The sequence below is a fragment of the Staurois parvus genome, unplaced genomic scaffold (genome assembly GCF_062004578.1).
Source record: "Staurois parvus isolate SC_StPar_1 unplaced genomic scaffold, SC_StPar_1.0 ptg000287l, whole genome shotgun sequence".
Taxonomy (NCBI): domain Eukaryota; kingdom Metazoa; phylum Chordata; class Amphibia; order Anura; family Ranidae; genus Staurois; species Staurois parvus.
Window position 1 is genome coordinate 19,597,118 of NW_028318083.1, and position 20,415 is coordinate 19,617,532.

General features: G+C 39.9%; 1 protein-coding gene across 4 annotated transcripts in view; it reads left to right on the forward strand.

The window, feature by feature from the left end:
* The first annotated feature begins 5,006 nt into the window (after positions 1–5,006).
* The window catches only part of ATXN1 (ataxin 1), a 378,441-nt gene continuing 363,032 nt past the window's right edge, over positions 5,007–20,415 (forward strand). For 2 of the 4 annotated variants that reach the window (XM_089682287.1, XM_089682290.1), the window contains exon 1: positions 5,007–5,261. The gene's annotated coding sequence lies outside the window, so the exon portion shown is untranslated. Of the gene's footprint in view, positions 5,455–10,263; positions 10,486–20,415 lie in introns of those variants that run through there. The other 2 variants (XM_089682288.1, XM_089682289.1) reach the window with 2 other exon arrangements.

The window sequence follows — 20,415 nt, forward strand, 5'->3', positions numbered from 1 at the left end:
ATCAGAGGTCCCTCTTCGGGGTCTTTCTTAGAGTTCTGGTCTTGTAGTATATCCCATCCTCCAATTTGGGTAAACCAGAATCCTGGGGGTTAAGTGCTCATAATGGAGCCAAAAAGAGGGGGGATCTCATAGTGTAGTATGGTACATAGTTTATTGAATGATCAAAAGAATTAAAATGAGTGTGTATAATAAGTACATACATGTAGCAAAACGTACTGATCAAATGAAGATGAAGCATCAATTAAGAGTAACCTGTGCCTGCAATGTTACTGACCAGTGTGATGGTTGTAATGGCCGCCGGACCTCCGTGATCCGGCGGCTTGGTGTCTCTGGGTAGTAGGGCTCCTCCTTAACGCGTTTCATATACTTCAAACATGTGTTTCATTTAAGACGACCAAAGACTTTGCGCGACCTGGAGAAGACGAATAGGCAGCAATACCACCTGCAAGAAATCAGAGCCTCATAGGCAACTATTACAAAAGACTGCACAATGTCATTGATGCTAAAGGGAACAATACACAAAATTAAGAACTAAGGGTATGCAGACTTTTGATAATGGGTCATTTCATTTGTTTACTTCTTGCCATGTTTTGTTTTATGACCTTTTATGACAGTTGAATATGAATCCCATAAGAAATAAAAGAAATGTGTTTTGCCTGCTCACTCATGTTTTCGTTAAAAAATGGTATACATCGATTCTGTTATGTTGTGAAGAAGCTGCTCCTGCATACCAATATGCTAACTTTTGAGCACAACTGTATATATTTACATATATACACCAGCATAACATATACTTGTAAGGCTTCCCGACCACCTTATAGCAGAAGTACAGCTACAGGGTGGCAGGGATGCACAAAATCACGTATATATACATGATTTGCATATACCGGGTAGGGGGCGCGTGCGTGGCATGTCGCTCAACTGTATATATTTACATATATACACTAGCATAACATACCAATATACTTGTAAGGCTTCCCGACCAGCCTATAGCAGAAGTACTGCTACAGGGTGGCAGGGATGTGCAAAATCACATATATATATATATATATGTGATTTGCATATACCGGGTAGGGGGCGCACGCGCGGCATGTCACTGAGTCCGGGACTCGGTGACTGTTGGTGGAGCTGACAGGGGAGAGGTCTGTGTGTAAACAGATCTCTCCTCTGTCAGAATGAACATGCTGCTTTGTATTACTCTGCACAGCAGAGCAATACAAAGCAGCATTTTTACATAGTAAATCACACACAGCACACTATGTAAAACACATGTAAAACACAACACAGCACACTTTGATAGCCCCAGATGTTAACCCCTTCCTGCTCAGTGTCATTAGTACAGTGACAGTGCTTTTTATTAGCACTGATCACTGTATTAGTGTCACTGGGGATATCAGTGGCAGTTAGTCAGTTCCCACCCAGTGTCAGAATGCCCACCACAGTCCTGCAATAAGTCGCTGATCGCCACCATCACGAGTAAAAAAAAATAAATAAATAGAAATTCCAGTATATATACTGCCATTTGTAGACGTTATAACCTTCAACCAATTAATTTACAGGTATTTGGATTATTTTTAGCAAAGACATGTAGCAGAATACATTTTGGCCTAAATTTATGAAGACATTTTATTTAAAAAAAATATTTTTGCTGGATATGTTTTATAGCAAAAAGTAAAAAATAATGGTTTTTTCAAAATTGTCCGGCTTTTTTTGGTTATAGCGCAAAAAATAAAAGATGCACAGGTGATCAAATACCACTAAAAGAAAGCTAAATGTATGAGGAAAAAAGGACATACATTTAATTTATGTACAGCATTGCATGACTGCACAATTGTCAGTTAAAATAACACAGCGCCGTATCGCAAAAAATGGCCTGGTCAGGAATGGAGGTAAATCCTCTGGAGGGCAAGTGGTTAAAGTGACAAAGAGTAGAACAATTGCTCAGGCATGGAGGCGCCTGTTTGTCTTTCTTCATAGGATGCGGGAATGTATGACCACTATGATGTTTAATGAACAGATGTCGAGTATTTGTAACGACTCCCAACGAAATTTTTGAAAATATGGGAGCTGTGGTTGCAATATGCCCTTCCCATGCTCCCCCCGGCTAGTCTGGGGTTGTGATGTTGCTCTGTACTGGCGTTCCCAAACGCCTGCTCATGGTCTTGTCACCTTTTTCCTTTTATACTCCTCCTTCCTTTCCTATTTCTGTTTGTTTTTGGTGTGGCAGTGGATAGCTGTCTTTGGTTTGAGTTACTGTTGATGTTATACCAATGTTTTTGTCATTTATGTGCCATTGATAGCCCCTGCGTGGGCGCACCTTTTGCTCTGTTGGTGTTAGAGCACTATTTTCTTAATTTTTTTATGTGCAATTGATGGCCTCTGCGTGGGTGTGTCTTGTTGCTCCTGTTTTTTTAAATGTTTATAAACTAATAAAAATCATTGAAATACAAAGTGACAAAGAGTACTATTTTTTATGTTTTCACTACAGATAATATATCTCTATGGGCACCCACACACATTACAATTTCTGTACAATCTCTTTGAAATTTACCAAGAGGAACACAAACATATAAACTCCATTTACTTAATATCCAACTGCACAGGCCCTTATACTACACACTTGTTGGTATATATTATTATTATTATAATACAGGATTTATATAGCGCCAACAGTTTGCGCAGCGCTTCACATTACAATTTCTGTACAATCTCTTTGAAATTTGCCAAGAGGAACACAAACATATAAACTGCATTTACTTTATATCCAACTGCACAGGCCCTTATACTACACACTTGTTGGTATATATTACTATTATTATAATACAGGATTTATATAGCGCCAACAGTTTGCGCAGCGCTTTACAAAATAAGGGAGACAGTACAATTACAATACATTTCAGTACAGAAGGAATAGGAGGGCCCTGCTCATGGAGCTTACAATCTAAAGGAAGGGGGAGGTGATACAATAGGTGATAGCTGCGGGGGATGATCCGGTGGAGGTGATTCAAGTACAGTTCTTAGGTGGAGGTGGGGTAGGCTTCCCTGAAGAAGTGAGTTTTCAAAGATCGCCTAAAGGTAGACAGGGTGGGGGCTGACCGGACATGTTGTGGTAGGGAGTTTTAGAGGATGGGAGAGGCTCTGGAGAAGTCCTGGAGGTGAGCGTGGGAGGAGGTGATTTAGATCGTATAGTGTATGGTGAGCTTATGCCATATTTAACGTGTAAAATGTGCACCCATCTATTTTCGCAGGTACACAAGAGGGTATAAAATCATCAACAATACTTGTATATACAACCCTTTTATTATATTCAAACTGGCCATATGCTAGAAGATTTTTGAGCAAATGTTTGTAAGAATATTCATAGGAACATTTATAAAGTCCAAATAGAAGCTATATTTCTCACAGTACTCGTCCTTGTAATGACGGGTGCCTCCTGCATTTTGTTTTTTTGCTAGAACAAAGAGCATGCAGTGCAGCTGTTTTTTTTCTTCTTCGTAGTATAGTGTAGTATAGTATTCAGTGCGGTCACTTTAAGAATTCAGAAAGACTATGGACAGACTCTGGCAAGGCGTTGCAAGCTGAGCTTTTTTGTGAGTGACAGGGCAGGGGGTGGGCTTATTGGAAGCAGTGCGCTTTGATTGGCTGCAAGGCTCTCCCACTGAATCAGCAACAGTTTCACACTGCTTGCTGTGGTTTTCTGACAAGCTGTCAGCTGACAGGCTTAGACAATGTACAACCATGACATTTGCAGGGAGGAGGGGGGAGGTGGTGAAACACGATGATGTCATATAGGAAGAAGGTCAAGAAAATAAACAAAACGTAGTTGTGTATAGTGGGGAATGTTAATATACACCTTGGAATACAACTGCAACAAACATGATTACTCATTTGTTCAATACTACTGATTTTTTTTTTTTTTCATTGAAACTCCTACGGTTTTGGAACACTTTTGCTGGGGACAGAATTGTTAGAATATGTTTTGAAGGCTATGATCAATTTTTAAGCAGAAAGTTGGACAGAAATTCTCCAGTGTTACCCTCCCCTATAGTGATCCAACCTGCCAGCACATTGCTAATCGATTCAGAAACACAAGACATCAAAGAAGACCTTGGCAGCAATGTGCAATCTTAACAAAGCCCTATAGCTAGTGCTGAATCCAATAGACTGCAGATCAAGCCATGAATGAGAGGATCAATCTACTTCCTGGCCTTAAAATAGCACCTGCTCATCACATCATGGCTTAGGCCTTTTTTTTTTTTTACAGCGATCATGATGCTATATTTACTTTAGGGACAACACCTTATCTTGATTTTAAAGCTCTAACGTTTTAAATGGCTGCCGAACACACATATAAAATGAACCTTGAATTCTGAATGACATTTGAAGTTTAGCTGTGTGAAATTGAGTGATTGTATATAGGAGAATGACAGGTGAATGCATACCTTGGTTTAAGAATTAAATCTGAGATAATTGCATCTTTAAATCAGCTTCTCATTTAAAGCCTGGAATACGTGGCAGCAAAAGAGTTAAACTGCCTAAATGACGTTGACACGCAAGTCCGCACAATTCATCCCTGTGGACATTGAGCTTGGCTGTGCTCACAATTCCTACTCTATGACTCTCCTCCTCCCCTTTCTCTTTCCAACAGAAGCACACACCCTGCTGTAATCAAATGCATGCACTTCACAAACTTACTTTACATTTCAACTTTTTTTTTTTTTTTTATCCCCTCCGTCTTGATTTGGAAAATCAATAATCCTAGAGTAGAATAAATAAAGCATGTCATGGGTTTCTTGCAAACAGGCGACACTATGCAACAAGGCATGCAACTGAAACAGATGCATGCTGGACTAGCGACGCGTGATGAAGAAAGGGTTAAATGAGACCGCCCCAGCTCTGTTGTGCGTATGCAATAATCTGTGTGGCTGCTTTGGCTGTCTGCCAAAGTGTTGCCTTGCCTCCACACACTCCCCCCCCCCCTTTCCTCCCTTTTGCATGAAGTAGGATCCTTGAGCTGTTGCAGAGGCAGCCAACTGCTCCATATTTGGCTTCTATAACACATTTACATACAGGAGAGAGAGGGAGAGAGCTCTACTGCAGACATCATTTCTACTACAGTAGAAGAGACATACAAGACCTGTCTTACAGCAAGACAAGAGGGGGGGGGGCAAAGTAAAAACAAAAACAAAAAAAAAAACAACAAAAAAAAGCAACAGCTCAGACACCCTCTTCAGCTAACAAGCTCCCTACTGCACTTTACAGTAAGTCCATTTTATCTTTCTTTCGCTGTTCTTTGTCGGTCGTGGAAATCAAGCATCAGACAAGACATACATACATGCACACGTATTCTCGTGGATATTTCTATACAGTACAGAGATCAGAGGCTGGGCTTTCCCTTCCTGCTTTGCATGCCCCGAAAGCGAAGAAGCATCAGCAAAGTGTAATCATCCGGAGGTACAGACATATTCTTTCTTTTTTTATTCCTTACCCACCTCCCTTCCCCTCTGTCTCCTAGATTGATTCAGAATCCTTGGTTGGACAAGCTATTAGCGCCGATTAGGTAATGCTGTGTATTCTTTCTGTGTGATGGGCCTGTCAGTGTACTTTAACCCTTCCCGAGCTGGACGAATCCGTAGGTGCCCATTATTATTATTATACAGTATTTATATAGCGCCAAAAGGTTTGCTCAGCGCTGTACATTATAGTGGGGGACAGTACATGAGACTATACAGTAACAAAACAATACACGAGGGGTTCGAGGGCCCTGCTCGGAGCCATATGCCGGTTTACCACTGCCTAGTAGCCGGTTTACCGCTGCCTACCGCTGCCAAGTCACTGCTTTCCCCCCCCCCCAATGGGGTGCTGAAAACAGTCTGCAAGGGAGAGAGCCTACATGTGTATGTGTACGAGAGAGGAGACTGCACGTTTATGTCACCTCTGTCAAATCCCCTCCTCCTGCCGTCTGATCTATCAGTCTGCTTCTCCTGTATGGAGACCACCTGGTGCCAGATTACTGAGGAAAGCCTGCTTCATCCCTGCTATTATATTTAATATCGGGTCATTTTATTGTCCCTGGCCACTGGCAACGCAAGGCGAATCTAGAAGAGTTTATTAATTCATAAACACAACAAGCCTAAATATTTAATGCAGCTGGCTTTATATTTTACTAGAGCTTTTTATCTGAACGGTACCTTCACTACTTAGTAAACGAAGAAGCTTTTTGTTATTGACAACACGCGTATCAAACGGCCGAGATCGTATAAAGAAAATCAAGTTTTGTATTGTGTTTAGGATAGTCTTTTTATAGAGTATGAGCCAAGAGTGTCGTGTTATTTCTTAAAGTCGGCATGACTGATCATGTACATCTGTGTTGGTAGGCCCAAATTCCCAGAGTTATCTTAACAACTGCCAACAGTTTCTGCTAAGGAGGATATGCAGTGTGTTGGTCAGTATGTGATGAGGGAAACACTAACACCGATTACTTGTATGTCAAAGATTAGAAGTCAGGAGTCCCCTTTTTCAACTAAGGGCCTAATGTCTCCGGTTGATAAAAAGGCCTGCCTGGAGCATTAGGAAAACTGATTGCTCCACCCCACAATGCTGGATTGAGTGCTTCCACCCTGCCCTCCTGGAGAACACTACGATCCTGCTCACTCCCTCTCGAGACACTTTTTAGATGGGGTTTTGAGTGGGCTGATTTATGAATGATCCAGAACAACGTGCTATGTGGTAAAGGCATTATCTTGCTACATCAAAGAATTATAAACACCGTAGGTACATATTTTAAAAGTATGTTTCATTTCAATTGTCATGTGTAATGTCTTTAAATATACTGTTCACACTTTTCTCCTGCACATACTGCTTACTGCCATACCCTCTGCACTTTTCTCCTGCACATACTGCCTACTGCCATACCCTTTGTACTCCTCTCCTGCACATACTGCCCACTGCCATACCCTCTTCACTCCTCTCCTGCACATACTGCCCACTGCCATACCCTTTGTACTCTTCTCCTGCACATACTGCCCACTGTCATACCCTCTGCACTCCTCTCCTGCACATACTGCCCACTGCCATACCCTTTGTACTCTTCTCCTGCACATACTGCCCACTGTCATACCCTCTGCACTCCTCTGCTGCACAAACTGCCCACTGCCATACTCTTTGTTCTCCTCTATTGCACATACTGCCCACTGCCATACCCTTTGTACTCTTCCCCTGCACATACTGCCCACTGCCATACTCTCTGCACTCTTCTCCTGCACATACTGCCCACTGCCATACCCTTTGTACTACTCTCCTGCACATACTGCCCACTGCCATACCCTCTGCACTCCTCCTTTGCACATATTGGCCACTGCCATACCCTTTGTACTCCTCTCCTGCACATACTGCCCACTGCCATACACTCTGCACTCCTCTCCTGCACATACTGCCCACTGCCATACCCTTTGTACTCCTCTCCTGCACATACTGCCCACTGCCATACCCTCTGCACTGCTCTCCTGCTTATACTGCCCACTGCCATACCCTTTGTACTCCTCTCCTGCACATACTGCCCACTGCCATTCCCTCTGCACTCCTCTCCTGCACATACTGCCCACTGCCATACCCTCTGCACTCCTCTCCTGCACATATTGCCCTCTTTACTCTACTTCTGCATATACTGCCCTCTGCCATACCCCCTGCACACATTGCCCTCTGCCATATCCTCGACACTCCTTTCCTACACATACTGCCCACTATTCTACCCTCCTGGCTTTCTCAGCTTGCACATGCTGCCCATTTTCATACCCTGCACATGCTTCTCCTGCACATATTGTCTGGTAACATACCCTCTGGCATTTCCAGCCTGCATATATTTCCCATCATCATACCCTGCACTCTTCTTTTGCACGTACTGCTTAATATCACACCCTCTGGCATTGCCAATCTGCATGTGTTGCCCATAGTCATACCCTACACACTCCTCTCTTGCACATGTTGCCCAGTGTCATACCCTTCAGCATTCCTGTCCTGCATATATTGCTCATGAACATACCCTCAACACTCCTCTTCTCCACACATTATCTGCTGTCATACCCTCTGGCGCCTCTCCAGCACATATTGCTCATCATCATATTCCACACACTCCTCGCCTGCACATATCGCCCACTGTCATACCCTCTCTACACACTCTGCACATCTCTCTTGGCCATATTGTCCACTATTATGCCCTGCATACTCCTTTCCTGCACATAGGGGAGGAATTTACAAAGCCCTGGTTTACACCAATGCAGTGTGTATTTTATCTGTTTGCAGAGACTTTGCGTTTTTGCCACATTTTTAACTCATTTTGCGTGGTTTTTTTTCAACATTTTTTGAGGAGGGGAGGTTGGTAAAGAGGGAATGTTTTTGTAGCTGGGTAGAATAAAAACGCAACAAAAACGCACTACATGCGTTCCAGCAGCATCTTCAATGAACTGCTTTTTGCGTCCCTGACCCTTTCCAAAAACACAGCAGCTCAAAAAAGCAGAGATGTGAATGTGTCCCATAGGTAACCCATGTCCCATGTTAAACAGATTGTATGGCTTTTCTGCAGAAAGCACTAAAAAATACATTAGTGTGAACCAGGCCTAAGATTGGAATAGACAGAATCTGGAGCAGCTGTGATATCAATCAGTTCTTTTTTTTTTTTTTTCATTTCAAAGTTTACCTGAATAACCTGGTTACTTTGCAGAGCTGCTCCACATTCTTTCCCCTGTAATGACCACTGCCATATCCACTTCTCTCTTGGACATATTGCCCACTATCATATCCTACCCATTCTGCTCCCTTGAACATATTGCCCACTCTCATACCCTCCACACTTCTCTCCTGCACCCATTTCTCATCATCATATCCTGCAAACTCCTCTCTAGCACATACTGTCCCCCATCATACCCTTTCACACTCCTCTGCTGCAGACACACCTTGCCATCATACCTCTTTGCCCTTCTCGTTTGCACATTCTGCCTCCCACCATACCCTCTCCCCTGCACATGCCTCAAGTTAAAACGATTCTTCTGCATGTATGTAATATCCGCATTATAATGGGCACTGTTTTGCTAGCCCTTCATTTAAAAAAAAATCTAAGCAGTATTTACTGTAGCTTTAAAAAATTCTAATCATTATTCATAGGAACCATATCAGAAATACAATACAAACATATACTGTAACATCAATTATATCCAAGTAGGGTTTACTGTAGCTTTAAAAAAAATATAAACATGATTCACAGGAAGAATAATAAAAATAAAATACAAACATAAACAGTAAAATTATTTATATCCAAGTAGGGTTTGCTGTAGCTTTAAAAAAATCTAAACATGATCCATAGGAAGAATAATAAAAATAAAATACAAATGTATACAGTAACATCAATTACATCCAAGTAGGGTTTACTGTAGTATTAAAAATCTAAACATGATCCATAGGAAGAATAATAAAAATAAAATACAAACATATACAGCAAAATCAATTAAATCCAAGTAGGGTTTACTGTAGCTTTAAAAAAAATCTAAACATGATCTATAGGAAGAATAATAAAAATAAAATACAAACATACACAGTAAAATCAATGAAATCCAAGTAGGGTTTACTGTAGCTTTAAAACAAAAATTCTAACCATGATCCTTAGGCAGAATAATAAAAATGCAAGACAAATATATGCAGTAACATGGAATATATTCAAGCAGAACAATCAAAACAAGCTAAAATATATGAATTATCTTAGATAATATTTATTGCATGATACGTTACAAACTGATTTTACAATTCCTGATTTAATAACATGTCAGTTTAGGCCGCAATCAACAATGTGCATAGTGTTGTAACCCATAGCAACCGGTTACAAGTCATCTGTCACCAGTCCAACTCTGTGAACTCTGAAAGATGGATTGTGGTTGTCACTTGCATGTCCTGACATGTTTCACTTATGGAGCAAGCCTGATAGTATAAATCTTTGACATTGTTTTCTTATAATAATATCTATATAGAATGATTTCAGACCGCCTGAGATCTTCAGCCGGTAGTGATGAAGCCCATTCTTAACAAGAGGGTTGTGTGCACAAGTCCTGATTACAGGCAAGGTGTGTGTGAAGGATGATGGTCTTCTTAGTAGCCTGGTTTTACAACTGTCTGTATAGTATGTACGTGAAGCTCAGTGAGTAAGCATAGTGAAAGAGCTGTGTGTGTAGTGTAGTGTAAAGATCCCTCCTCCCAGTGGGTGAGTACAGTGAGTCAGGCGTAGCTGGGAGGAGGATGCGGTGTGTGTGAAAGGAGACAGGGCCTCGGGGAAAGCTCAGCTAGGGGAAATGCTGCCTAGCTTTGCAAGGACAGACGGGTAATAGAATGAGCAGATTTGGTGAAACAAACGTGTGGATGAAGTTGTCAAGCCCCATTTTGACTCCCCAAGGGCTTCCGTCAGCCACGGACTTGTGTCTTTAAACGTAACCTACTTACAAGGTAATTTTCCACATTTTCGACAGCTTTTGCACTTTGCTTTGCTTTTCGTAGTTACGTTTTTTTTTGTATACAGAATAACGTTGACCGTTACGATCTATTGTTTGCAGACGTTGTCATGTAAGGTTTCCAACCAGCAGCTTCCTGTTATAATTTGCAAAAACGTAAAGTAGATTTAGGTCTGTCTAAGAATCAAGCGTTGACCTATGCCTAGACTCGTCGTATTAGCATGATAAAATATGTCATTTCGCTTGTGTGTATGCTAATCTCTTCCAGGGAAGAAGCAGTGCAGTTTAAATGCTACTGCTTTGAAAGCTGTTGAACCCTGTTCATATCACAGTGTCACTGCCAGCTCTATGGGGGGTTTCCATGGTTTCCCAGGAAACAGGCCTTGCTCTAGAGTGGGCCCAAAGCTGTCTACAAAGAGAAAGGAGTTCGCGTCTATATGAACCTGTTCCTAGAAATGAGACAAGGGTCCAGTGCGATTTCCAGCAGGCTGTGAAAATCTGTCGTTCCTGCCCAGTGACCTCTTTCTGTTTGGCTCTGTATTGCTGGTTAACTCTACATCTCCCGATGCCGGAATCCCAGACCATGGATAATAAAGAATAGAGTTCGATGGTGACAGAGATGGACTGTCCTTCGTAGAGCAATGCATTCAGATACATTATACATGTCTGCCTCTAATCCTCAATCTAGGTTCCTTCATCTTTTTGCAGTATTTGGTAGGCAATGGCAATGTCTGCCATTGGACGCTGCATATATACAGTCTATATATAGAGAGAGAGGGAGGGAGAGCAAAAGATGTATGTATGTGAACGTTTGTATGTATATATATAATATATGTGTGCGTGTATATGTGACAAATAGGTGCTAATCAGAAGTGAGAAACTATATAAAAAGCTGAATTCACAGAGATAACACACACATATAAGGATCTCTTTTAAAAGATCTTGAAAATGACAGTTACACGGCTGAAATGCTCCTCATTCCTGCCTAAAGGTTTGTGCATTAAGCCTACACTGTGTATATGTATGTATATGTGGGGAGAGAGGGAGAGAGAGAGAAGAGAGAGAGAGAGAGGTGTATATATATATATATATATATATATATATATATATATATATATTATAAAAATATTGTGTAAAGGTATACATGTGTGTCTGGCACACCATAGGAAAAAGGAGGTTTAAAAAAAGATGAAACTTCTGTTAACTATAAGACTGTATGGCTCTATTTTGTATACTTATGGCTCTATTTTTTTATATATACACATTAGAGAGAGACGTGTATATATTATCATAGTATTCAGTTTACCTGCAGTCTACAAAGGTGATGCAAATATGTGTGGATATTTTTATATATATATATATATATATATATATATATATATGTGTGTGTGTGTGTGTGTGTGTGTGTGTGTGTGTGTGTGTGTGTGTGTGTGTGTGTGTATATATATGTGTGTGTGTGTGTGTGTGTGTGTGTGTGTATATATATATATATACACATACGTATGTGTATATATATATAATTATATTATTATACAAGATTTATATAGCGCCAACAGTTTGCTCAGCGCTTTACAATAATATATATATTAATATATATGTATGTGTATATATATATATGAATATTTATATATGTGTGTGTGTGTTTTTATCTTTTTTGTACACTGCATGCGATGTGGTAAGAAACTGAATATTTTGATGAATGCAGGTATCTTTATGCACTGCAGTTTTTCGCAACTACAGCTTCAAAATTCTTCAAGAACTTTCATTATCACATTATGGTATGTGTTACTTCTGAACAGAAAAGCTACAGTAACTTATAGTAGTACTCCAAATGCCTGCTTTCTGTAACAGTGTAACTATATCTTAGTGATCGGGCCTAAGGTTAATAAATGACATTGACCTTCTTTAAAATTCGCAGTTGAAAAGCAAGATACTTGATTTGTTTTTGTTTTTTCTTTGTTCTTAGCTATCAATCATGTAAAATATTGAGTGGGCACTATGGGGGTTATTTACTAAAACTGGAGAGTGCAAAATCTGGAGCAGCTCTGCATAGAAACCAATCAGCTTCCAGGTTTTATTGTTATAGCTAACTGAACAAAGCTGAACTTAGAAACTGATTGGCTATCATGTGCAGCTGCACCAAATTCTGAGTGCACTGGTTTTAGTAAATCCCTCCCCTGCTGTGTATAAAGGAAAGCAATGTTAGAGAGAATTATATTAGTGAAAAAGTAGTGCTTGCCTAAACCCAACCACCATCAGGTGAAAAGCAAAAGGGATGTGTGGAATAAACACAGACAAAAACATGCACAAAAAAAAAAGCACTCTACATAAACTTTTCACTCTTTAATGTAGTCAGCCATAGAAATCAGGTAAAGAGGTAGTGTTCTGACTACTCTAAATCCATGAAAGTTAATGTGATGAACTAGCATGGTCTGCTTTTAATGTTAAATTATTCTATTGCTTGCACTGATGTTTGCTTTAAGTCTTGCTTTTTTTTCTGCCTATAATGTTACAGGAACAATTTACACCACCAAACAAGTGAATCTTTGCATCAGGCATTCATTCACGTGCAGGGGACATTTCTATTTCTTCCCTTCTCTTACAGTTTGTTTGGTAAGGGAACACAGGTTTTATACAAAGTATAAAAAATAGAGCTGTATTCAATACAACTATCAAATTTTTTAATGAATTTTCATTTTAGAGTTTACTCATTTTAGAGTTTCTATTTTTACATATTTAGAGTTTTACTAGAAACTGATTTTTCCTAAATAAGTATAAAAAAAGTTAATACGTGTCATTGGAAGAAAAAAATAATAATTACAACAAAAAAAACATATATATATATAAAACATTTGCAGCAAATAGTTCACTAAAAGTATTGCTGAGGCATGAAGTACAAGGTGACTCAGAGCACTATGATACAAATTGTGGAGAATAGCTAAGGAGCTGGTCTGCTGTATTTTGCTGTGTTGTCTGTATATGGATGACTAGTACTTATTTTCACTCCCATATATGTATAATTGTTTAATATTAGTTAAACATGATTAATATTCTGTTTATACAGTATATCACACAGCATTCTGCAATGAGATATTTATGGAAGTTTGTGTGTGTGTGTGTATATGTATATATAGTATGTGCACACACATATCTAAACATTTATATATTATATTTTTAATATAGAAATAAATGTAGAGAACACTTCCCTGGAATCCAGGCGGTAATCACCCCTAATGCCTTTTACTGTAAATAAAATAAAAAAAAGAATGCAATGACAGCTTTTGTGAATAGCTTGATGCCAGGTTATAGTAGGTGTTGTGGAAGACATGCCATATGAAAGGTTTCCACTGGTATAGAAATAGTATTATCCTGGGAGATCCATGGCATTTGGGAGAGCTGTGCATGTCATAGCCCCATGTGGTCTAACTGCTACGTAACTTGTACTTATCTCAGTGCTTAGCCAGGCTCACTTAGAGGGCCATTAAGCCTATTCTACATTGTAGTAGAGCTCACAATACCATTCAACAAAATGTATGTAAGAACAGTGGCAGATTATATCAGTAGCTGTATTTACATCGACAGACTAAGTCCCAAAGTGCTGTCAGGAATTCTGATCAAGAATGACAGGACTGTCCATGAAAAACCTTTTATATTTCAATATATTTATTGAAGAAGAATTTCGTTTTTTCTTTTTCTTTCATAATCAACAATGTCAACAATTGAACAAAAGTCATAACATTATTTATTTCAGGTACTTATATAGCGCCATCAATTTACATATATATTGTACATTCACATCAGTCCCTAACCCTCAAGGGGTGTAAAATCTAAGGTTCCTAACTTACATTCATACAACACATACTAGGGCCAATTTAGACAGGATCCAATTAACCTACCAGCATGTCTTTGGAGTGTGGGAGGAAACCGGAGTTCCCGGAGGAAACCCACTCAGGCACAGGGAAAACATGCAAACTGCAGGCAGTTGGTGCTGTGGCTGGGATTCGAACCAACGACCCTAGTACTGCCAGGTGGAAGTGCTAACCATTTAACCACTGTGCTGCCCCATACATAATGATTAGTCTCAATGAAATAAAGAGTACATGGGTTATGAAAAACGTTTTAATTAGTGATTATGTTTGATGTTTACGTGTCCTAAACTTGAATATATTGCAGTTAATTTAGGAGATATGGTAACTAAAGTGTACACATGCTTGGTGTAATAGTGCCTGGATATACAGTGCAAATGAGGCCCGCAAGTATTTTGTAAATATTTTATTTCAAATATCTATATATTTATATTTTTTTTAATGAGAAGGGAGGATTGAGATGTTACTCAACGTAGCTGCTTTAACACTAGAATTCTCTCTGAGTTTATCTACGGCCTTGTTCATTGTCCCTTAACCTAATATACTAGGAAGAAAAGGTCAATAGGTTGAACCAGCTGCATGATTTGTGTAAAATGCCTCATGTACTGTATATGTTCTTTGTATCTCTAAAATGTTTTAAGATTTAGGGCTCATACACACTAGCCTGTACACTAAAATGCATGCAATCTGGCGTCCGTTGTGTACTTTATTGAAGTGTCACCAAATGACACTTCATTCAAGTCTAAGCACCACAACGCATGTGACGCAATGTGGTGACATGCAGTGTAGTGAGCGAGCAAACCACCCCAAACCCACCTCAACACAGCATTGTGGTGTGAACATGGCACATAGAAAACAACTATTTCCTGTGAGCCTTTGCATTGAGCCTACATTGATGCAGATCAGCACACCTCAATGGACTTTTAGCGTAGGAGTGAACTTACCTGATGCATGATGTATTTTTTTAAACCTGCCCATGCATTTAATTGGAAGACAAGCTAGCCACAAAACTAAACGGTGGCCATACACTTTAGAAACTGTTCGCACAATTTCTGTCCAATTTCCTATTTACGAAAACTGTAATACGAAAATTAAATAAATATTTGATTCTGTTTATATCCAATGTGCAGGCCCTAATATTGCATAGTTGGTAGTAGATCTAAAGCACTTTTTGCAATCAAATTGTATAGTGTGTGGTCAGTTTAATTCGTGCCCTCCATATTTGCATTAGAAAAATAAGAAAAGTGCATTAATATCTACTTTTATTTAACAGTGTGGTCACTGTCAGACAGTGCTCTTGCGGGACTTGAATGGTGAAAAATGAACTTTGATATGGCTGTGGATAGGCCAGATAGATAGGCCTCTAATAGCTACTTTAACAGAATGATAAAGGAAAATGTCTATGGAATTAAATTCCTGGCTGATTTATTCTTACTTGTAATCCATGTCTAACCTTGTACCATTGGCCGATTATATGATTGCTCCAAAACCTCATATGAAGTGCACATTTTTTTTAGAAAGAACAATCCAAGACAGAAAAATAAAGAGGACTAGTGTTCTCATTTGAAGTTTTACCAGATTTCGAAAGCACAAATAAAATTGATCTATAAATATTACTATGCACGACAAGCGGTCTGAAGTTCTGTTCTCACTGACACTCTGTGAACTATTGTGAGAGGAAAGATTTTTTTTATTCCTGGCAATATAAACGCCCTGGAAGGCAGTTACATAATCTAGACTCTGGAGCACAAGAAATGGGAGTCATCTCTATTTTTGTTAACATTCCCTGCATGTGCTCAACACAACAATTAAAGCTTGATTGCATTTTATATTTGTACTAGCTTTAAATGGTGACAGGCGGACTGTAACTTTCCAGCTTTTGGAGAACTAAAATGCCCAGCATTCCTGGGCCACTGACAAGTCACACTGGCACTTCCTGACATTTGCACTTGAGCTGAGCTTTTTTTGTTGTCGTTTATGCGGGCATATTCGCATGTTTTCCAAGTGCTGAAGCTTAAGTATTTTTTTTATTTTCATTTTTTGTTAGCCAATGGAAATCTATTTTTCCCTTTGCGTGTTTTACAAGTGTTCCCATTGAAGTCTATTGGTTCCAAAAACACTTGAAGCTTGTAGCTCAAAAGAGGCCCATGTACTTTTTTCAAGCTGCAAGCATCAAGTGACTCTATACTCAGGTGTGTACAGGCCAGGGGTGGACTGACCATTTGGAAACTCGAGCACTGCCCAAGGGCCCGGGGTCAGTAGGGGGCCCCATGAGATGCCCCTGGTACCTTTTTCATAGGCTTTTTTGAGTTTGGGCAAGGACACAGGGGTGCCATGATCCCCTATTGCCCGGGGGCCCCATGAGTTGTCAGTCCACCCCTGGTACAGGCACAACTGAAAAGCATGGGATTTTAAATGTTTTGGCCACAAAATGTTCAACTATGAATGGGGCCTTAGAACAATGTGCTGAAGCTTTGTATTGTGCTTTGCCACATGTAGTTTTTTAAGTCAAAAATATAGTTTATTGTACAGAACATAATTAGGTTCCAGACAGAGTATCTGTGTCATTGACAGCATACATCAGTTGTCATGTAGCTGCATATACGTACAAGTTCCTCAGAAATGGTACAGATTGGAAACCAGTTATTATTTCAGCAAGTTGACCCACCGCTTACCAACAGACAAGCCAAGAAGAAATTATCATACCTTTAGATGTAGTACCCAGGAGCAGAGTCAAGTCTGGTCCAGTTTAGGAAGTAGGCCTCCTAGTAGTACACCTAGGGAGCCCAACTGTAGCCTAGCAGACTTGGTAACACTTATTTCACCACATATAGTTAAGTGGCAAATAAAATCTTCCTAAAATCTTGAAGCTCAAACTCATTTCCTCAAGGTACACTTAATTATAATTGCTTTATGGGGTATATACAATATATACAGTGTGTATGTCCATGGCCCTAAAATATTGGCGCCCCTGCATTTCCATCAGATAATGCACAACTTCACCCAGAAAATTGTTGCAATTACAAATGTTTAGGCATTCTCATGTTAATTTCGTTTGTATTGGTATGACACAAAACAAAGTGGAGAAACAAAAATCTGACACATTCCACGCAAAACCCCAAAAATGGAGTGGACAAAATTATTGGCACCCTCAATGTAGTATTTGGTAGCACACGCCTTGGAAAAATAACTGAAATCAATCGCTTCCTGTAACTTTGGTGAGTTTCTTAAACCTCTCTACTGGAATTTTTGACCACTTTTCTTTCGCCAAGTGCTCTACAGGTGCTTTATGGGATTGAGGTCTGGATTAATTGCTGGCCAGTTCAGTACTCTCCAGCATTTTGTCTGAAACCTTTTCTGGGTGATTTTTGATGTGTGTTTTGGGTCATTGTCCTGCTGTAAGTCCCACGACCCTAAAGGAGATCCAACTTTCTGATACTGGGCCCTACATTGCACTCCAGAATTCTTTTTCAGATTTCATAATGCCATGCACATGATCAAGACATCCAGTGCCTGAAGCATTAAACAGACCCAAAATATCAGTGAACCTCCACCATGTTTGGCTGTAGGGACTGTATTATTTTTCCTAAAACAGTAGAATGATGGGCTTTATCAAAAAGCTGTAATTTTGTTTCGTATGTCCACAGCACATTCGCCCAAAAGGATTTTGGCTGCCTCAGGTAAGTTTTGGCAAAATCCATGCTGGCATTTTTATTTTTTGTGTCAGCATTGGAGTCCTCCTGGGTCTTCTACCATAGTGTCCCTTTTCAGTCAGATGGCGATGTATAGTGCGAGCTGACACAGCTGTGCCCTGTGCCTGAAGGTCAGCTTGAATTTGTCTGGAAGTTGATCAAGGATCTTTACTCCTTATTCAAACAATCCTTTGTTGCAATATTTGATCAATTTTTCTCTTTCATCCACATCCAGGGAGATTAGTTACAGTGCCATGGGCTGTAAACTTCTTGACAATGTTACGCACAGTGGACACAGGAACATTAAGATCTCTGGAGATGGACTTCTAACCTTGACATTGTCCATGCTTTTCCACAATTGTTGTTCTCAAATCCTCAGACAATTCTTTACTGCTCTTTCTCTTCTTCATGCTCCATGTGGCACACAGAGACACACAACAGAAAGGTTGAGTCAATTTTTCACCATTTTAACTGGTTGCAGGTATGATTTCTATATTGTCAGCACCTGTTAAATGATACAGGTGAGTTAAATTACAAATTACAGGAGCATCACAAACTTGGATTGTAATTATTTCTTACAATTTTGAGAAAGTGCCAATAATTTTGTCCAGTCCATTTCTGGAGTTTTGTGTAGAATGTGTCAGATTTGGCTTTTCTTTCCGACACTTTTTGTGTCATACCAATACAAACAAAAGAAATAAACATGAAAATGCCTAAACATTTGTAATTGCAACAATTTTCTGGGCAAAATGGTGCGTTCTCTGACATAAATGCAGGGGTGCCAATATTTTTGGCCATGACTGTATATCACACCATACTGCTTTTTTATTCCAGAAATTAACAAGTGGTTAATAATATACTGCAAAACCAAAACTGACAGATTTTTTTCATGATAACTATTTAGATTTCATTGTAATTAAAATATCATGTGCCCAACAATTCAACTTTTTTATGTAAGTAAGCAACTGAAAATTATGAACCAATCATGTCTTGTATATAGCTTTTTAAAATGTGTTTAAAAGTGTTCTATATTGTAGCAATTAAGAAGATTTACTAAAACTGGGGCTCTCAGAATCTGGTGCAGCTGTGCATGGTGGCCAATCATCTTCTAACTTCAGTGTTCAATTAGGGTTTGGCAATACAACCTGGAACTGATTGGTTTCTGTGCAGAGCTGCACCAGATTTTGCACTCTTCAGTTTTAGTAACTCCCAATGTCTTACTGACATACCTAGATATACATGTGGTTGACATAAATATACAATACTTAATACAAATATACAGCCTTTTGCCTTATACTTAAAGGTCTGTACAAAAACATTTTTCCATGTAGTTGCTGGTGCTTTCCTGCCCTGAGCAGATATGTACTCCGTTTGTTTCCCCAGACTGTAGTGTAAGAGAAAATGTACGTGATTTAAATTATAGGCTTTATTTCCTATGATTTCCGTTCTGTAAGACAAGTGGCTGCTCTTCCCTCTATCTCCACTATCCACCAGTCTGGTAACTCCATATCCACCCATAGCTCAGAACTCTCCACCATCTATTAAACATAAACAACAAAGAGGGCACCAACAGTGCATTACCCTTGACATTTTATTGTATAAAACAAATATAAATTAGACTCACAAACATTGCGAGCTAAAAGCATACAGATTCATGGAGCCACGTAGAAAAGTCCACTCTCCAACACCAAATTTGGCCCAAGACAATTTCTGTTCTTCCAGTGTTGCCCAGGAAGGTCAAAAGGCTGGACACACCTGGTATATGTGGACCCTTACCTGTTAAAACAACCCATTCAGTTTAAAGGAGAAGTGCAGGGCAAACTATGTACAAAGACAATTGTGTCTTGCCTAGAGTCAAGCATGGTGGTGGGAGTGTCATGGTCTGGGGCTGCATGAGTGCTGCCGGCACAGGGGAGCTACAGTTCATTGAGGGAACCATGAATGCCAACATGTACTGTGACATACTGAAGCAGAGCATGATCCCCTCCCTTCAGAGACTGGGCCACCGGGCAGTATTCCAACATGATAACGACCCCAAACACACCTCCAAGACGACTACTGCCTTGCTAAAGAAGCTGAGTGTAAAGGCGATGGACTGGCCAAGCATGTCTCCAGACCCAAACCCTATTGAACATCTGTGGGGCATCCTCAAATGGAAGGTGGAGGAGCGCAAGGTCTCTAACATCCACCAGCTCCGTGATGTCGTCATGGAGGAGTGGAAGAGGACTTCAGTGGCAACCTGTGAAGCTCTGGTGAACTCCATGCCCAAGAGGGTTAAGCCAGTGCTGGAAAATAATGGTAGCCACACAAAATATTGACACTTTGGGCCCAATTTGGACATTTTCACTTAGGGGTGTACTCACTTTT